Genomic DNA, 20,411 nt, shown 5'->3' on the forward strand with positions numbered 1-20,411 from the left:
ATCAATTATTCTAGATATATAATCAATCTTTATTGCACAGAAAATGCAGAATTTCATTTTCATAGGAGAATTTTGTGGTCTGTAGAACAACAGAGACAGTTTTAATGAAAATGTAGATTCCAGGCAACAGATGTATAAATATTGTACCATCACAGAGAGGGAAACTATGAGTATTGTAATGAAAACCTGCTACATACAAGCTTTATTTTTCTTAGTATATTACAATAACTAGTTCAGTGACACCTTTTATTTGCAGGTAAAGTGACTACTTTCTAAAAATGTAGTAAGGTACTTGGACCATTTCTAATAGAGCCACCACTTTCAGACAGAATGATGAAATGGTTTCATATCACTTCATAGAAAAACAGGTAGAATGCATTAAACATTGCATTAGATACAGTTTTCTTCACAAACAACTGTAAGTTAATGAGGTCCTGGAGGTCAAAGACCATAACTTATTTATGCATTATTATGTCAAATTATAATTGGTTAGTAATATTTCATGTTAATTAATGTGAATTATTAATTAATAAACATTTAGTAAGTATATTTTATCTGCCAGGTTCTGTCCTAGATATTTTAAAGACCATGTTCATATTGAACTTTACTCACAAACAATCAATTTAAGTATGTATCAGTTTCTTCATTCTACAGCCTAGAAAGATAAACTGATATACCATTCACATTGACTTTGGAAAAATTAAAGTTTTGGTCTAAATTTCAGATATAAAGCCTATTTCCATTTTACTAATAACCACTTAGAAAAATTTAACTGGTTTTTATTGCCATATATTATGAGAAATAATATTTCTAAGTATATCTTGTTTTCAGAAAATATTTGTAGCCTTACCGTATAGCAAATAACATTGGAGCACAGGCTATCCCAGAAATATAAGAATATCAGATATTTGTTTACTCCTAAGAAAAACCATATACTGTTTACATTCTTATTTACAAAGTTATATATATATATATATATATACACACACACATATATATAAAAAATAAAGTAAGCCTCAAATATGAGGCTTACTTTATTTTCCAGTTTAAGTTATAAACTTGATATGAATTATCTACCTGTTTGTGACCGGGTTGGTCAAGATATAATTATTTCTCAATACTAAGTTGTATAGCTAATATGGCAACTGATTTAGCATTGGCTTTTAAGGCTCTTACCAGTTTTTGGTATTTTATTAACAGAAGGTAATGGTTGTGTGAGTGTTTGTGACATCTATAGATTGAAGGATGCTGCATCAATAATATTATTGCTAATACTTTTAACTAAACTGAAATCTTACAACCCAAATAAGGCCACCACCAAAATTCCATTAGGAGGAAACTCTCTTGCAGCTTATTTACTATTCCTGTCAGCGGTGCTTATGTTTTTTTGTTGTTGTTGTTATTGTTGTTGTGGTGGTGGTGGTGGTTGTTTTCCTGGCCCTTTTGCTCAACATTCTTCAAACACTATAAACCTTCTGAGAATTGTAAAATATGTCTAAATCATGCACCAGTTCTGATCAGAGGACTGTACAATCAAGCATAATAATAATGTGCCTAAACATACAGCAATTACATATTGGCAAGCTTGAGTGAACCCACCCAGCATTTAAGAGTCAAGTTATTATCAGAACCCACATGCTTTTCATCAACACATGCAAAGCACACCTGTGGTTTGTTAGTAATTTTCTTAGACAAGAAGATTGAGCACAAAATGATGCTATTTTTCACAAATACATGGCCTGCATATCCTCCTGTGCTTATTCAGTATATTTTTAAAAGAGTGAGATGGATTTAAAATAAATATTATTTTTTCATTTTAAATATGGAGTTACTTTATAAATGTAAGACGTCATTACTGCAAGAACTGTTACGGTTTATTTTTAAATTTTTGAATTATTTTATTAAAACCCAGAAAAGCTGATATTAATTACTTTATCTACAAAAGATACATTTCGCTGACACTTGAAATATAAGATTAACAAATATCAACACATAAACAGTTTAAAAATTATCGATATTTTAATATTTATTATTACTGTGGAAGATAAGTGTATGAGTTTTCAAGATTTTTAAAACATTTACAATAGAGCCAATAAACTAGTCAAAAATTGATATATTTTTAGAAGGTTTATAAACACTCAGAATAATAAGTTTTTATAAAATTGCATAGACATTATCCTGGTATTTCAAATTTACTTTCTTTCCCCCCAGAATGTTCCTAAAATGATCAAGTCTAACATTCATTTCATTAGGCTGTAGGCAAAGATTTCTATGCTTACTCAGGCCACAGGAGACCTAGAATTCATTGTGTTCTTTGCAAGATAATGTAAAATATTAATTGATAAAAATAACTAAATATAAAATTTAATAATACTTACATTTAATGTTTTACTAGATTCTAGATCACAAACAGCAATATAGGGCGAGGCAGGGAGAGACAAAACATTAACTTCACTTTTAAAACTCTTTTGCACTTCTGTATTTAGCCATGACAGAGTGACAAAGATGACACCTGACCTCCTACCATAAACAACTATAAAGCTGAATAAAACATATAAAATGCTTTCAGAGTTTGGATTCAGTCAGTGTATAACTGATCCCTTGGAGAATGTAGACAGATGAAGTGAGTTTTATAATCACATCACCTTTGCTTCCTGAGGAAATTTTGGAATTACTTTGCAGACAGAAAAAAAACCCTATTCTTCCAGGACATTTAATAGAGAGTGGAGAGGAAAGGCACACCTTAGTGAACTAGATTGAAAACTTCTTTAGATCCAGAAAAGCAAAGCTTTCAAATAGGCCTTGCAGTGATCAAACTGATATTAATTTAATTGCATGACAGAAAAACATAAGCCAATTATTAAAAAGCAACAAATTTCAAACATTCAACAAAGTAACAATAAAAATCAGTAAGCATGGCAAGAAGCATAAAGATAGTTCCATAACCAACATGAAAAGCAGCTAATGGACACAGAGTGAAAATGATAGAGAGCATGTAACTAGAAGAAAACAAAATTTCAGTGTTGTAGCACCCATATGTACAGAGATGAGACTATAATCACATATACCTACAGAAAAAGATAGATTTCATGTTAATGACTTTATTTTGAACTAATCAGAGAAATGAAATTTAGGGCAAACAACTAACCTGAAATCTAGAGAAAAACAAAAACATGCAGAAATAAGCAAGACTCAAGCATTGGCCATCATGGAACAAATATTGCTGAACACCATATAAGCCAGGAAGATTAAACTATACATTTTTAACAATTTGCCGGAAGCCACATGTGGATTAGAAAGAAATTTTGAAGCTGATGTGGTTAGAGACATTGAGATATTTCCAGTTTCTTGCAGAATTTTCTGCAGAACCCCACCAGCTACCTAGGGAGAAAAAAAACTCCCTGAAAAAAACTCCCCATGGTGCTAGCCATGATTCCTTTCCTCTCTCCCATGGGAAAAATGACTTAATTTTCAGGGGCAAGGGTAGCAAAGGTGTATATTGAGAATGCCATTAGAAACCATTGCAGGAGAGTGGGGGCTCAGGGGTGGATTCTACACATAGAAAAGGGGCAGGAATATGTGCTAATATGCTAGATCTAGCATTACCACTCAAAGAAGGGCATAAACATTTTTGAAGACCATGCCCTTGAGATCCAAATGAACTGTGCCTGCTTGCGACTGAGGTTCAAACATGGCACAGAGAACTATCCTTAACCATGCTACCAGATCTCAAATTGAACAGTAGAATATAGCTCTGAGACAAGTTAAGAGTTGGGTTTTATCTAGGGAATAGGAAAATGGTAAGGCCAAAATCCAACTGGGGAGAAATAAACAAGTTTCACTAGAATTTGAAATCTCTAGTTACAATAAAGATAGCTGTAACAATAGCAGGCTTCAGTCATAGCCCGATTTCTGATGAGGTTAGTACAAACCTTTACACCGAAGATGTAGAAAGAAAGATGTGCTTTTTTTCTAACATAAAACATCCTTACCTTAGCGTCTACTTTCCTACCATAACAACTTTCATCAAAGAAACAAGACAGGAAAAGAGGCAAAAGAAATGCAGTTTAAAGAAATAAAGTGATTATCAGAATCAGACTCAGATATGAAACACATGTTGGAATTATCAGACAGAGAACATGACATAATTGTGATTAATATGTTTAATGACTATAATGTAAAAGGTAAAACAAATGCAAGATCAAATAGGTAATTTCAACAGAGAGATGGACACTGAAGGTAAAGGTAAAATGGGAATGCTAGAAATCAAAAGCACATTAACAAAAATGAGGATGTCTCACCAGGCTTATCTGCAGACTTGACACATCCAAGAAAAGAACCAGTGAACTTAAAGAAAGACCAATAAAAACTGCCAAAATATAAACACAAATAGACAAATAAAGAATAAAAACAAAAACAGAAAAAAAAGTCAAGCATCCAATTTACTGAAATAATAAAAAAGGGCATAATGTGCATAATTAGAGTTCCAGAAGGATAAGAAAGAATGGCATGAAATATTTAAGAAAACAATAGTGAAGAATTTTCCAAGATTAGAGGCAGATGATGTGTTCAAGAGAATCAAAGACCACCAAGCAGGATCCATGAAAAAAAAAATCCACATTTTGCCATATTATTCAGACTGCTGAAAGACAGATGAGGATAAAGATCTTGAGGATAGATGCAGGGAAGAGGTATACATTATATTCAGAGGAACAAGTATAAACAGTACATAAGAAGCCTTATAAAAACCAACTAATCAAGAGGACAACATAATGATATATTTCAAGTACTAAAAGAAAAAAATAGTATCAACCCATAATTCAATACCAAGTGAAATATTCTTCAAGAGTGAGGAAAAATAAGCAATTTCTTAGACAACCAATACTGGGGAACTTATTGCCAGCAGATCTAGGCTACAAGAATTGAAGTAAATTTTTAAGCAGAAAGCATTTGAAATATCTGAAATCTACTCAAAGATACTAAGAGCATCATGTATGAAATAGAGGGTTAAAAAAATAATTTGTGTCTTCATTGGCCAGAACTGCAGTAATAAGCCACCATAGACTGGGTGGCTTAAACATCATTAATTTATTGTCCCATAGTTCTGGAAGCTAGAAGTTCTAGACTGGGGTGCTAGTAAGGTTGATTTCTGGTGAGGTCTCTCTTCCTGGCTTATAGACAGTCCCCTTCTTGCTATATCATGACGTGCATGGAATTTCTTCTTGCATATGAAGTGGGGGAAGATAAAGTGCTCTCTGGGTCTCTGGTATTCTTTCTCATAAGCACATTAATCTGCTTAGGTTAGGGCCCTACCATTATGACCACATTTAACCTTAAATTACTTCCTTAAAGCCCTGCCCCCAAATATAGCCATACTGGGGATTAGGGCTTCATGATATGAATTTTGGGGGTGGGGCATATTCAATCCATAATATTACCTTTTCTTATTTTCAAATGCTGTAAAAACTGAATTTTTGAAGCAATTATAGCAAAAAGCACTGTGTACTTGCAGTATATGTAAAAGTGAAATGTATGACAATCATGCAAGGAAAAATATTAAGACTAAACGGTTATAAGTTCTGTATGGTAAACATGTAGTGGTACAAATTATTTTGAAGTTAATCTCAGATAACTTAAAGATTTATATTGTAAATCATGTGTCAAACACTAATATTGGTTTTAAGAAGTATAAATAACAAGTTAATAGAAGAGATTAATAGAAGAAATAAAATGGAGTATGTTAAAACTATAAAGCAGAAAAAGATGAAAATAAAAACATAACTAATAGAAATAGCTAGTAAAATGCTAGGTTTTACTTCAAATATATCAATAATTACTGTAAATGTGAACTGTATAAATATACCAGTAAAAATTCAAGAATTTTCACTTTAAATAAAAAAAAAGACTGAACTATATATTAGCCATAAGAAACTCACCTTAAAAATACAGATATGTTAAAAGAATAGTGAAGGTCATACAATAAAAATACTAAACAAAGGAGCCCTGGTCTAGCTATATTAACTTCAGATAAAGATTAATTTGAGACTTCAGAACAAGAAGGATTGTTTAAAACAAGAAGGTATTTACTAATAATGAAGTAGCCGATTTTTAAGGAAGACTTAGGCTAGATGTATATTCAACGTAAAAGGTAAAAAAGTAACTGATAGAACAAGCAACCACGGAAATAGTAAGAATATAGATGACCTGAACAGTAATTGTCTCAAGGACAGAACATCCTACCCAACAACAGAATACACATTATATTAAGTACATATGGAAGATTTACTATGATGAACCATATCCTAGGTCATTAGAAAGAAAAAAATAAAACGCCCTCATATTATTTAAAGTACTTTTGTTCACAGTAATAGATTCAAGTTATAAATCAATAAAACCAAAATATGAAGTACTTATACATAAATCTAACAATATATCCAAGGTATTTATGCAGAAAACTAAAAAAAGTTTATTCGAGAAATCACAGATTTAAATAAATGGTGATATATACCATGCCCATAGATTTGAAAAATCAATGTGGTTAAGGTGTCATTTCTCTCCAGTTGGAACTATTGACTCATATTAATCCTAATCAAAACCTCAGTAAGCTTATTCTTTCTTTTGGTAGACATTGGAAATTTAACCTTAAAATTTACACAGAAAAGTAAAGGATCTAAAATAGCTTAAAGAACTCTAAGGAAAAATAACAAAGTTAAAATTCGCATTATACAATTTCAAGACTTATTTCGAAGAAACAGTATAAACTTATATATAAAAACAGTGATATTGAAACAGAATAGAGCACCCAGAGTCACGCACATATAGTCAACTATTTTTTTTAATGTTGCGGTGAGAACCTAAGGTGAAAAAATAGTCTTTTCAAAACGTTGTGAGAACAAAATTGGAATTCTATATGAAAAAAAAATTGAACCATGTCACATATCTCAGGTTCTACATAAAAATTAACTCAAAATGAATTAGACTGTCAATGTAAAATATAATTCTTAATATAAATGTAAATTTCATTCAAAATTTTAAAAATCTGAAAGAAATTATAGAAGAAAATCTACATGACCTAAGGTTTGATTATGAATTTTTTAATGTAACGCAAAACACATGATGCATGAGATGAGAGGAAAAAATGGTTAAGTTAGACTTTATTAAAATTGTTTAAATTTGTTCTGTGAAAGACACTGTTAGGAGAATGAAAAGCAAGCAACAGACTGAGGGAATATATTGCTAATCACATATCTGATAAAAAAGACTTGTATCCAAACTATAGAAAGAATACTTAAATCTCAATAACAAGAAAATGAACAACCCAAGGTAAAAAATGGGTCAAATATCTTAACAAAGAAGATATCAAAGGAGATATATAAATGGCAGACACATGAAAAAATGCTCATTTTCATTTGTCATCAGGGAAATGAAAATTATAGCCAAATGAGATTCCATAACATACTCACAGAAAGGCAAAATCCATAAGACAGACAATGTCAAATCCTGGCCAGGTTATGAAGCCATTATAGCTATCATTCATTGTTAATGGAAATGCAAAATGATGCATAAAGTTAAACACATGACCCAACTACTACAATCCTAGATATTTAAGTGACTTGAAAACTATTTACCCAAATACTCGTATGCAAATGTTTATAGGAGATTTGTTTGTAATCACTAAAGTTAGAAACAATTAAAATTTTCTTCAACAAGGAATCAATAAACAGTGGCACAACCATGCAATTGAATCCTAGTCAGTGATACACGGGCATAGGATATTGACTTATTCATTAACGTGGAGGAGTCGTAAATGTATCTTACTAAGAACCTACATCAGAAGGTGTTATATTGGATGATTACTTTCATACGACATTCTGGAAAATGCAAGACTGTAGAGAAGAAAAACAGGTCAGTGTTTGCCAGAGATTACTGGTGACTTGTGGTGTTTGACTACAAAGGAAACACAAAGGGAAATTTTTAGTATGTTGGAACTGTTCTGTATGGTGCTGTGGTACCGGATATATGATTCTATGCATTTACCAAAACCTATAAAATTGTACATCATAAAAAAGTGAACTTTGATGATTGAACTAAAAAATATAATACCTTTTGATATTCACAGCAATAATATGTAAGGGTGGAAAAAGTTAAGGGACATAAATAGAAGTAAGGTTTCTCTCTCCAATCAAAATGATTAAATGTTGATAACAGGAGTATATAAATTGTTTATGTGTGTTGTAATTCTCAAAACAACTTACATGAAAACTATACAAAGAGATGCACACACAAAAGAAACATAAAAAGTCAATATAAGATGCTGAAAAAGAAACCCACAAGAAAAGAGAAACAAAGTAAGAACTAGAAACAGGACAAGAGGTAAACCTAACATATTAACAATTACCTTAAGTATAAATGGACTAAATCCACAAATCAAAAGCTTGGCAGAGAGAAAAAACATAACATTGCCCAACCATATGCTGTTTAAAAGAATTTCACCTGAAATTCTTGAAGTTAGTTGAAAGTAAAATGATGTAAAAATATACTATGAAAGTATTAATGATAATTTAGAGTAAAAGTAGCTCTATTAATATCTGATGAAGTAGACTCAAAACAAAATTATTACAGATAAAGAGGTACATTACATAATGAGAAACAGATCAATCCACTAAGAAGACGTGAGCATCCTTAAAGTTGTATACACCAAAATACAGAGCCTCAAAATAACTTGAAGGAAAAACTGATAAGCTGAAAGATGAAATAGACACATTCGAATTTATAGCTTAGACTTTAACTCTAAAGATCAATAAACTTCACACTTCAAATGAAATTGACTAATTTATTACTAGACACAAATTACCAAAACTGATGTAAGAAGTGTTAGAAAATCTGAATACCCCTATATCTTAATTAATTAAAATTTTGCACACAAATCTTAATTAAATCTTAATTAAAATTGTGCACACAAAGAAAATCCCAGGCCCAGTTGCCTTCAATGAATTCTAACAAAGATTAATAAAAAATAATATAGATCTCTACTACATTCTTTCAGAAAATAAAGTAGAACATGAATATCCTTAAAAAAAGAACTCTGCCAGATGTTAGCCAATTGAATCACACAGTATTTTTTTAAAATAATATACAATAAAACTGTGATTTATCTGAAGTATGTAAACTTGGTGTAACATTCAAAAATTAATAAAAACGATGTACATAAGGACAGATCCTAAAGGAATACTGAAATAATCAACTCAATAGATCCAAAAGAAAAAAATGTACAGAATTCAACACTCATTCACAATACACAAATTGATTGCAGATACGTTGAAAAGGACTGATTCTGCATATGCTGAGGTTCCATACTAACATTTATAATTACAATTATATAGCACATGCTTTATGTCAGACTCTGTTGTACATGTTTGTATTTAACTCATTTAATGCCCACAAAATTGCCATGAAATAGGCACTATTATTTTCAATGTATAAATGGGGAAACTGAGGCACACAGAAGTTGAATTATTTCCTCAGGATTAAAAAGTTAACAAGTGGTTGAGCCAGCATTATGTAACCCAAATTGATTTTCTTAATCATTCAGCATGCTGTCTTTAAAATATTTACCTTGATTTTTGCTCATGTTACCTAATTACCATTTTGTGTTCTTACCTCTCCAATACTGGGCATAGGGTTTGGGGGAGAGGAGTTTAAGAAGACAAAAAAAAAATAAAATAAAAAAAGATTGTTGCTGAATATGTTTCACTGTTCAGTCAAATTACATTTCTCAGAATTTCAGTGATTTAAGTTGAAGTTAGAAACACACACTCAGGATCCTTTTTATTCTTTTTCGTTCCAACTTAAAAATTTATGTTTAGTGTTCTCTAACGCAAAAAAAAGTAAGCAACCCTGTTTAACAATATAACACAATATTAAAACCATTATTTGGGGTTCTGCTACCCAATATAGGAAAATGAATATGACCAGTGCCATTGAATAGTCTTTATGTCCTTCATGGATTTTATTCACTGAGAATCAAAAGGTTATCAATATAAGCAATTTAAGTGAAACCAAATGATATACGTATTTTAAATAGATATATATATGGTAAACTTTTATACAGAATTTGTGACAACTTTGGTGATTTAAATGATATAGTGTAGTACTGTATCATATATAATATATTGGGATTTGAACAAAGCAATAACTTTTATGTATTTTCAAGCATATATGTCAAAGCCCTAAATTTTTTTTATATAAATATGTCAATTTGCTCATTCTCTTGTCAATGGACAAGGTTTGTTTATGTAATAATGCTGATAATAGTGTATTTGTAGATGTAGTTAGTTACATATTTGATAAAAGTTTGTCTGGGAGGTGTCAAGATAATTTCAAATTGTTTTCAAGATTGGCTATATCAACATTTTTGCCTGCAATGTAAAAGAATGAGTTTGCTTCTTTTCTTTGAAACATTTAATATTCTCAGAGTTTTAAATTATTACCCATCTGCATGGTGTTTGACTTTTATTTCCTTGCAATTAAGCACATTTTCATAAGTTTATTATTTTTTCTTTTCTGTGAAATGTTTATTCAAGATTCCTGAGTAGCTGGGATTACAGGCGTGTGCCACCACACCTGGCTAATTTTTTGTATTTTTAGTAGAGATGGGGTTTCACCATGTTGGTCAGGCTGGTCTCAAACTCCTGACCTTGTGATCCGCCCACTTGTGCCTCCCAAAGTGCTGGGATTACAGGCGTGAGCCACCACATCTGGCCCAGAGTTGCATTTATTAAGTGACAGAAAAGCTCTCAGCAAGGAGATGGGATCAAAAGTGGGTTGCTGGCTATGAAGCTGAGTTCAGGGTTTTTATGGACTGGGAAGGAGGAGTGTGCTGACTGGTCTGAGGGTCACCTTGGAGAAAGTATCACTCAGAAAGAGGTATGACAGTGTAAAGAACCAACGGGAGGCAGAGGGAAGGTTTGGTTTGGGACCAATCAGGGCTGAAGTGAAGGCTTGACCCACAACCAATCAGAGGATGTAGTGACATTACACTTTATGCAAATGAAGAGTCAGCCTGTGGCCAATCACAGAAAGATAGGGATATATAAAATAGGTAAAAGTAAGGACCAGTTGGGAAGAAGTGTGTGAAATAAGACAAAGGCATACCAAGGAAAGAGAAATGTGTCCAAAAAAGGAGTGGAATTTGTTCACCTGGGTTCAGAGAGTAGGCTTTTCAATTCAAGGACATGGGCTCTTTCTTATCTGGGGCCTGCAGCTTGATTTTCAGGCTGTTCTTGGTGTAAAGGAGTTTTGCTGAGGACTCACCCTAACTGCCTGCCTGAATGATTTCTTCCTTCCCCCTCTCTCATTAGCTCATAAGCTATACAAAAACAGGTGACAAGCTAGATTAGTTCCACTGACCACAGTTTCCTGATTTTCCTATTCTAAAATACTAGTTGCTTCTTTGAATTATCCTTTTATTTCCTCAAGATATGGTCCATATACGCAGTTAAGTAGCTTTCTCAGCCTGATTTTCATCTGTAGAAATGTGAGTCCAAAGGCTTCTTTCTATTTAATGGCTACATTCTTTACTCCTAGTTGTAAAAGTCTTCCAAAATGTTTTGAGCTTCCTATTCATCAATGCATAATCTACTCTAACAGACAAGAACTTCAATCATACTTTTGTCCCAAATAGGCCCATCCCTACCTTGGACTATCTGTGAGTATGTTTCAGAACAATACCTTTAACAGTTTTAAAAGCCTTCTTGTTTAAGGCAGAAGATCTATGCTATTAAGATTAAGAGACTTGGAAGTACTATCATGCATGGCCTTATCTTTCTTTGAGATCATAATAATGAATTTTGTAGCCACAGATTCAAAACCATCTTTAATCAGAAACCAAGTTTTAGTGATCCAGTTGGATGTTTCTGTTGAGGCCATTTTTTATTTTGAAAAATATGGTCTCCGGGAGAGTGAGATAGAGTTTATTTTCAAACATAATAAATACTTATTCCCTTATATTTTCTCTAAACTGTGTTCAGTGGTTGAAAGTTACTTCTCTAATTCATTTCTCTCATCATATTTTCTCAAACACTTCTAAAAGAAGAGGTTGGCACTCTCAACAACATTCTTCCAGGGGGTCTCCTTAACCAGATTCATGAAGTTCTTAAATATCTATTCTTCATGTTATCACAATTATAATGTTATCTTATGGAGTGTCCATATATAAATATGTCTTTTTATCTCCAGACTCCAATAACAATTTTCTCACGGTCCTTCAAGCTTTCACTTACAGTCTCCTAAACGATGATCTGTCTTCTCCCCACAGTGCATTCCCACATTTTCATGTGGCAATATCCCAATCCTGGTTCTATATTCTGTTTTGTCTATCTATTATTGCATAAGAAATTATCTCAAACGTGGTGATCTAAAACAACTATTTTATTTTGTCCACAATTTTTCAGATCAGGAATTAGGGAAGAGCTTATTTGAACACAGTTGATGATTCACTTGCCATCAGCTGGAGAAACTTGTGCCTAGGGAATCCACTTTTAAAATGGCTTCTTCAGAAATAGGAGTTTAAAAAGAAAACGGTATCAGTGCAAGGGAAGGTAAACCTGAAGTAAAAAGTAAAGTGTTACAGAATGATACATATAGTATAATACTGCTTATGTAATGTTTAACCCCACATCAAAATACTATGTTTTGTTTATAAAAACAGACACATTTAGGAAAATGTGAAAACATGGGCAGAAATTATATCTACAAGCTTCTGAACAATGACAACCACAGGAGAGAGGGCAAGGAGAATGAAACTGAGAGGAACACATAAAAGACTTCAACTGTATCTCTAACATGTATAATTCTTATTATCTGAGCTCTCGCTATTTTTTCTCCTGGAACTGAATAGATTCTAGTGATTGACTGATTGATTGATTAATTGATTTCTCTCTTTTTCTCTTTCTCTCTTTCCTTTTCTGCCCTTCCTTCCTTCCTTCTTTTTTTTGAAAGAGGATTGTTTGCAGGAAATGATATCTCCTCACTTTCTGAAATCTTACTGTCTGAAAATCAGGACCTACACAGATTCAGATAAAATGGTGTGCATTGCTCTCTAAACTTGCGGTCTGAGTTGTCACTATCCAAACTCACTAACTGGGTAGAATCAGATAGCACAGGACAGTTTTTTGTTGCTTTAAACACATAAAATATCTAAAGCAAAATACTACATTTTTAACAATTCGTTAAATCTGAAAAAAATAATGTCTCTTCACTTAAATATCTTTCAGCTCAATGCTCCTTGGCTTCTTTGCTTTTTCATATATTCATCCTCATGGCTTGGATGTCCCACAGTGTTTGTCTTGGAGTAGTTGCTCTTCTTCTACAGCAGGTACATAAAAGGACAAAAAATAGAAACTGCCAAACCATTTAATGGCTATGCCTGGAACAGACACAGTGTCGATGTTGCTTTATTATATAAGTGAAAGAAGTTACTGGGCCTACCCAAATTCAAAGAGTTAAAGAAATAGATTCTACCTCTTACTGGAGGGGTAGCAAAGTCGTATTGCTGAAAAGTGTTTGGAATAAAAAATATTGTGGCCTTCTGTGGGAAAAAAAGTCACATTACATGTAAGAACTAAGATAATGTATTTGAAGTGTCCACTACAGCAGCTAGCATATGATCATTATGATAAAAAGGATAATTTTAATGTCTGTATAGTGTTTGCTATACTTTAAGTACCTTTAGGGATAGAGACAGATGCATTTCATCCGCCCAGCAAAACTATATGCTAGCATCATTATCATTATTATATTACACATGAGATAAATGAATTATAGCATGAAATAATTTGCCCAAATCAAACAGATATCCAGAAGTAGAGCTGGAATTCAAATCTGTTTAACTAAATGCCATACCCTATAAAACAGTCACTAATACAAAAAGAACATAATATGATGCCACTCAAAACTAACTCCTGCTGCTACCTTTCCAGAAGCTGTAGAATACACTGTGGCTCACTTATACAATGACTGCAATCACTTTTGTGTGTATGAGTGTGTGGTTAGTGATTTAATTCCTTCTTATATTCAAACATCTAATAAATGTATAAACAGGTTAAGCATGCTAGTATAATTCATACTCTTTTACAATAGCAATAAAATATATTTTCCTTAAATCTGTTTATTTCTGATATTGATTATTTTTCATAAACAACAATCAAGAGTAAATATCAAAATAAATATTTAGAATTCTATACTTTATAAAGTTTTTTTCTTCCATTTTCCTTACAGAGCTCTATAAGCATTGTCACTGCTTAGTTTCCTGTGTCTGTGGTTTGATTCTATAACTTCATGAGACTTTATTAACATTAATCATTTGCAAATCATTTACTTTAAAAATGTGAATTCTTGAAATAATTGTAGAAATCTGTTTACTAATGTGATTATAGATTATTAGAATATATTCATGTGTATGTGTGATTTTTATTAGTCTGAAATGATAGAAATGTGAATATTCATGTTTTAATGTTTAATTCAGGCATGAAATAAATTACTGAAAAGTGCATCCATCTTAAAATAAATAGTAAAGTTTTTTCTTTTTATTTTTTCTTTCCTTCTAGCATAAATAATACAACAGGTAAATATTCATAATAATTTTATGCTTGAAGTGTTAATCAAGAGAATCATTCATTAGACATAATTAAATACATCCATTACTTCTTACCAGGGAGCATATACTAAAGGGACTGAATCTAACATTTCAATGGACTTTGAAAGTGCTTCATGGTAGGACTGTTTTTCTACATGTATCAGAAATTAAAGCAATAGCTTCTAATAAATATATGCCTCAACTTGGAGTAAGGAACTCTTTTGAAACAATTCTATGATTTCCTACCAGTATTGCTGTTTACCTACACAATTTGCAGGTAGTACTTTACATGCATCTCTGCTTTAATAAATGTTAAAATACTTTTTTTAGTAAATGTTTCATAAAAAATTAATTTTCCAGTGGAATATTTTAAGAGAAAATAATTTTTTTAATATTGCACATTAGCTCTGAATTTATAAGGTGTAAAATATAATAAAGTATTTTTAAAAAATACCACTCATACCTCAAAAATAAATTCACTTTTAACTAAAATAACTTTCAAATTTAATTTGATAATTGATTCTATTTTTATAATTTTTTAAATAATAATTAGTATAATATGAAAGAAAATTTGCAAAATGATGAATTGACTCAATAGTTTTCTCTCAAATTTAAGGACACAAAATACAAATATCTCCTAAGAAAAGGCCACCATCAGGGAAAATCTTATTCAAAAGCTTTAGAATAAATTCCAGAAACTGTTTAGCAGTAAACAGAATGCAGACACAAGTGGTTTTAATGATTTAAAAGGAAAGGAAGGCCACTTGTCATATCTTTTTTAGAGGACCCTTGAAATAATAGATACTACATTATTGAAAACAATTATGACCAATTAGCTCAAAATACTCTCTTTAAGTCATTATATATCTTCTAAGAATCTACTTTTGCAGCATATATCCTAGGTGTCAATGTTAATTTACTAAAAGAATGCATAAACGAGTAGTTTTCCTCTCAAGAGGCTTACATCTATTGGGAAAACAAATACTTAAAACCAACTATGGTTATTAGGAAGAATAACATATTTAAGTAATGAAATAATAAATTTTACATGTGACATACATGTAATTACTATCATGGCAACCATATGAATAATATGTCTTATCTGCTCAGCTTAGCATATAAGCACTTGTCATACAAAAAGATGATTTTTAAAATCCAGAATTCTAAGCAGCAGTCTATTGGAAAATATGGCTCTTCGGAGCCAGTATAGAATAAGACGAAGAGAAGATAGAGTGTAGGGGAACACAAACAAACAACCAAAACAGAAAATAATGTCCCCTTTCATCCTCTCCTTAATGATACAATCTACATAGAAGTTCTCCCGAAAATCCAGATGCCATTTGCTGAGTTAGGAGCAGGATGATTGGAGGTAGGGAAGTAAAAGAGCTAAGAGTTTACCTAAAATAGACTAGAACACTCAAAAAGATGTTTAAAATGAGAAATATGAAGATAACATTAATTAAAAATCCACCTGCTTCACAGCCTAGATCAAAGAGTAGAGATTCATGTGAAAGATAAAAACAGTTATAGAAAGTTAAAAAGCACATGCATTTTCCTGAATATCTGAGAAGAATAATATTTATTACAATGCTAAACTTTTTAAAAATTAATAGACTTTATATTTTAGAGAAGTTTTAGGTTTAAAGAAAAATTGAGCATTAAAAGTGCAGAAAGTTATCTTATTCCCCCTCATCACCATCCCGAACAAAGTTTTTCCTGTTATTAACATCTGACATTAATGTGGTACATTTGTTGCAGTTGATAAACCAATATTGACACATTACTGTAAACTTCATGGTTTACATTATTACTCACTCTGCACATATATGAGTTTTAGAAAATGCATAACGTGTATCCACCACTACAACACCATATAGAATAGTTTACTACCCTTGACATTTCCTGTGCTCTACTTTTTCATCCCTCTCTTCCCCTCTCCTCCCCTCTCCTCCCCATGAACCACTGATCTTTTTCCTGTCTCCATAGTTTTGCCTTTTTCAGAATGTCATATAGTTGGAATCATACAGTATTCAGCGTATTCAGATTGGCTTATTTCATTTAACAGTATGCACTAAATTTTCCTTAATGTCTCTTCATGGCTAGATAATTCATTTTTCTTTATCACTGAATAATATTCCATTGTATGATACACCACAGTTTATTTATTCATTCACCTACTGAAGTATATTTAGGTTGTTTCTAGGTTTGGGCAATTGTGATAAAAGCTGCTATAAACATCCACGTGCTTGGTGTGTGTGTGTGTGTGTGTGTGTGTAAAAGTAAGCTTTCAACTAATTTGGTAAATATAAAGGAACACAATTGCTGAATCATATGGTAAGTCTGTGTTCAGTTTTGCAAGAAACTGCCAAATGGTCTTCTATAGTGGCTATAATGTTTTGACTTCCACCAATGATGAAGGAGCGTTCCTGTTAGTCCACATTTTCTCCAGGATTTGGTGTTTTGGTGCTCTGGATTTTAGCCATTCTAATAGATATGTAGTGGCGAATCCAGTGAAAACTCCAGTAAGAGATTACTTTACACTGAATTGAACAAATTTTAGATTTTTAAAAAATAAATACTAAAGCATAATCAGTGAAGGCATGGGGAAGATCTCCTTAACAGCAATCAAGCTGGAATATAAATCAGAAGTAATTAAAACAGTATGATAAGAATAGATAAATAGGAAAGCATATCAGAATAGAGATCCCAAATACAAATCCCTACATACGAGGAAATTTTGTATGTGATAAAAGTAATTTTTGAAATAGAAAAAGAGAGATTTTATTTCCACCTACGTTGTAAAAAACCGCAGGAGAACATCACTTGTTTCATAACAATGGACACAAGCTGGGCAATCTATTCAAGCCTAACTTTCTTTTTTTTTTTTATTATACTTTAGGTTTTAGGGTACATGTGCACAATGTGCAGGTTTGTTAATATGTATCCATGTGCCATGTTGATTTCCTGCACCCATCAACTCGTCATCTAGCATTAGGTATATCTCCTAATGCTGTTCCTCCCCCCACCCCCCACCCCACAACAGTCCCCGGAATGTGATATTCCCCTTCCTGTGTCCATGAGTTCTCATTGTTCAATTCCTACCTATGAGTGAGAACATGTGGTGTTTGGTTTTTTGTCCTTGCGATAGTTTGCTGAGAATGATGGTTTCCAGTTTCATCCATGTCCCTACAAAGGACATGAACTCATCATTTTTTATGGCTGCATAGTATTCCATGGTGTATATGTGCCACATTTTCTTAATCCAGTCTATTGTTGTTGGACATTTGGGTTGGTTCCAACTCTTTGCTATTGTGAATAGTGCTGCAATAAACATACGTGTGCATGTGTCTTTATAGCAGCATGATTTATAGTCCTTTGGGTATATACCCAGTAATGGGATGGCTGGGTCAAATGGTATTTCTAGTTCTAGATCCCTGAGGAATCGCCACACTGACTTCCACAATGGTCGCACTAGTTTACAGTCTCACCAACAGTGTAAAAGTGTTCCTATTTCTCCACATCCTCTCCAGCACCTGTTGTTTCCTGCTTTTTTAATGATGGCCATTCTAACTGGTGTGAGATGGTATCTCACTGTGGTTTTGATTTGCATTTCTCTGATGGCCAGTGATGATGAGCATTTCTTCATGTGTTTTTTGGCTGCATACATGTCTTCTTTTGAGAAGTGTCTGTTCATGTCCTTTGCCCACTTTTTGATGGGGTTGTTTGTTTTTTTCTTGTAAATTTTTTTGAGTTCATTGTAGATTCTGGATATTAGCCCTTTGTCAGATGAGTAGGTTGCAAAAATTTTCTCCCATTCTGTAGGTTGCCTGTTCACTCTGATGGTAGTTTCTTTTGCTGTGCAGAAGCTCTTTAGTTTAATTAGATCCCATTTGTCAATTTTGGCTTTTGTTGCCATTGCTTTTGGTGTTTTAGACATGAAGTCCTTGCCCACGCCTATGTCCTGAATGGTATTGCCCAGGTTTTCTTGTAGGGTTTTAATGGTTTTAGGTCTAACATTAAAGTCTTTAATCCATCTTGAATTAATTTTTGTATAAGGTGTAAGGAAGGGATCCAGTTTCAGCTTTCTACATATGGCTAGCCAGTTTTCCCAGCACCATTTATTAAATAGGGAATCCTTTCCCCATTTCTTGTTTTCGTCAGGTTTGTCAAAGATCAGATAGTTGTAGATATGCGGCATCATTTCTGAGGGCTCTGTTCTGTTCCATTGATCTATATCTCTGTTGTGGTACCAGTACCATGCTGTTTTGGTTACTGTAGCTTTGTAGTATAGTTTGAAGTCAGGTAGCATGATGCCTCCAGCTTTGTTCTTTTGTCTTAGGATTGACTTGGCGATGCCGGCTCTTTTTTGGTTCCATATGAACTTTAAAGTAGTTTTTTCCAGTTCTGTGAAGAAAGTCATTGGTAGCTTGATGGGGATGGCATTGAATCTATAAATTACTTTGGGCAGTATGGCCATTTTCACGATATTGATTCTTCCAACCCATGAGCATGGAATGTTCTTCCATTTGTTTGTATCCTCTTTTATTTCATTGAGCAGTGGTTTGTAGTTGTCCTTGAAGAGGTCCTTCACATCCCTTGTAAGTTGGATTCCTAGGTATTTTATTCTCTTTGAAGCAATTGTGAATGGGAGTTCACTCATGATTTGGCTCTCTGTTTGTCTGTGATTGGTGTACAAGAATGCTTGTGATTTTTGTACATTGATTTTGTATCCTGAGACTTTGCTGGAAGTTCTGGCCAGAGCCATCAGGCAGGAGAAGGAAATAAAGGGTATTCAATTAGGAAAAGAGGAAGTCAAACTGTCCCTGTTTGCAGATGACATGATTGTATATCTAGAAAATCCCATTGTCTCAGCCCAAAATCTCCTTAAGCTGATTAGTAACTTCAAGCCTAACTTTCACTTGAGTCTGCCAGGTGGTTGAGATTATGCAACTAGGTGAACTGAATTCCAGTGGTGACAATTCCTTGTAAGAGGGATGGAATGCACAAACTGTTTCTTTTTTGACAGAACGGGGGAGAAGAGACAGTGACTGAAAAACTAAGAGGAAATCAGTTAAAAATTTCAGAGAAATTTTAAAGGTTAAGTGCAGGTTTACACAATTGCTTAGAACCACAAGGGGAATCCATACTCATCCACAACCTGTTTTCTGAGACTATCACCTGGGCACTTAATAAAAAGATAGACCTGTGAGAGACCTGCTTTGGACAGAGGAACAGACTATTACCCACTTTTCACACCCTACACAAATATGAAGTAAAAATCTTAAGCCACCATGAAGAGTCTGGAAATCTTCCTGTTTCCAGGGCATAAACAAAGATCCATTGCCTTCTGGGGAAGATAAGCCAACTCCCAAGGGCAAGGAGGTACAACCTAGTACCTATTGGAGATGCAACCTAGTGAGAAGTGTCTGGGTCATGGGGGCAGATCCCTCACAAATATCTTGGTGCCATTCTCACAGTAATGAGTGAGTTCTTGCTTGATGACTTCCCACGAGAACCAAGCCTTAAAAAGATCCTGGCACCTCCCTCATCCTCTCTCTCTTGCTTCTTCTCATCATAAGAAGTCTGTTCTCCTTTGCCTTCTGCCATTAGTGGAAGTCCCCTGAAGCCCTCACCAGATGTGGATGCTGACACCATTCTTTTTGTACAGTATGCAAGACAGTGAAGAAGATAAGCTTATTTTCTTTATAAATTATCCAGCCTCAGGTATTCCTTTATAGTAACACAGATAGACTAAGACATCACCCAACTACTACAG

This window comes from Nomascus leucogenys, chromosome 22a, assembly GCF_006542625.1.
Source record: "Nomascus leucogenys isolate Asia chromosome 22a, Asia_NLE_v1, whole genome shotgun sequence".
In the NCBI taxonomy this organism is placed as follows: Eukaryota; Metazoa; Chordata; class Mammalia; order Primates; family Hylobatidae; genus Nomascus; species Nomascus leucogenys.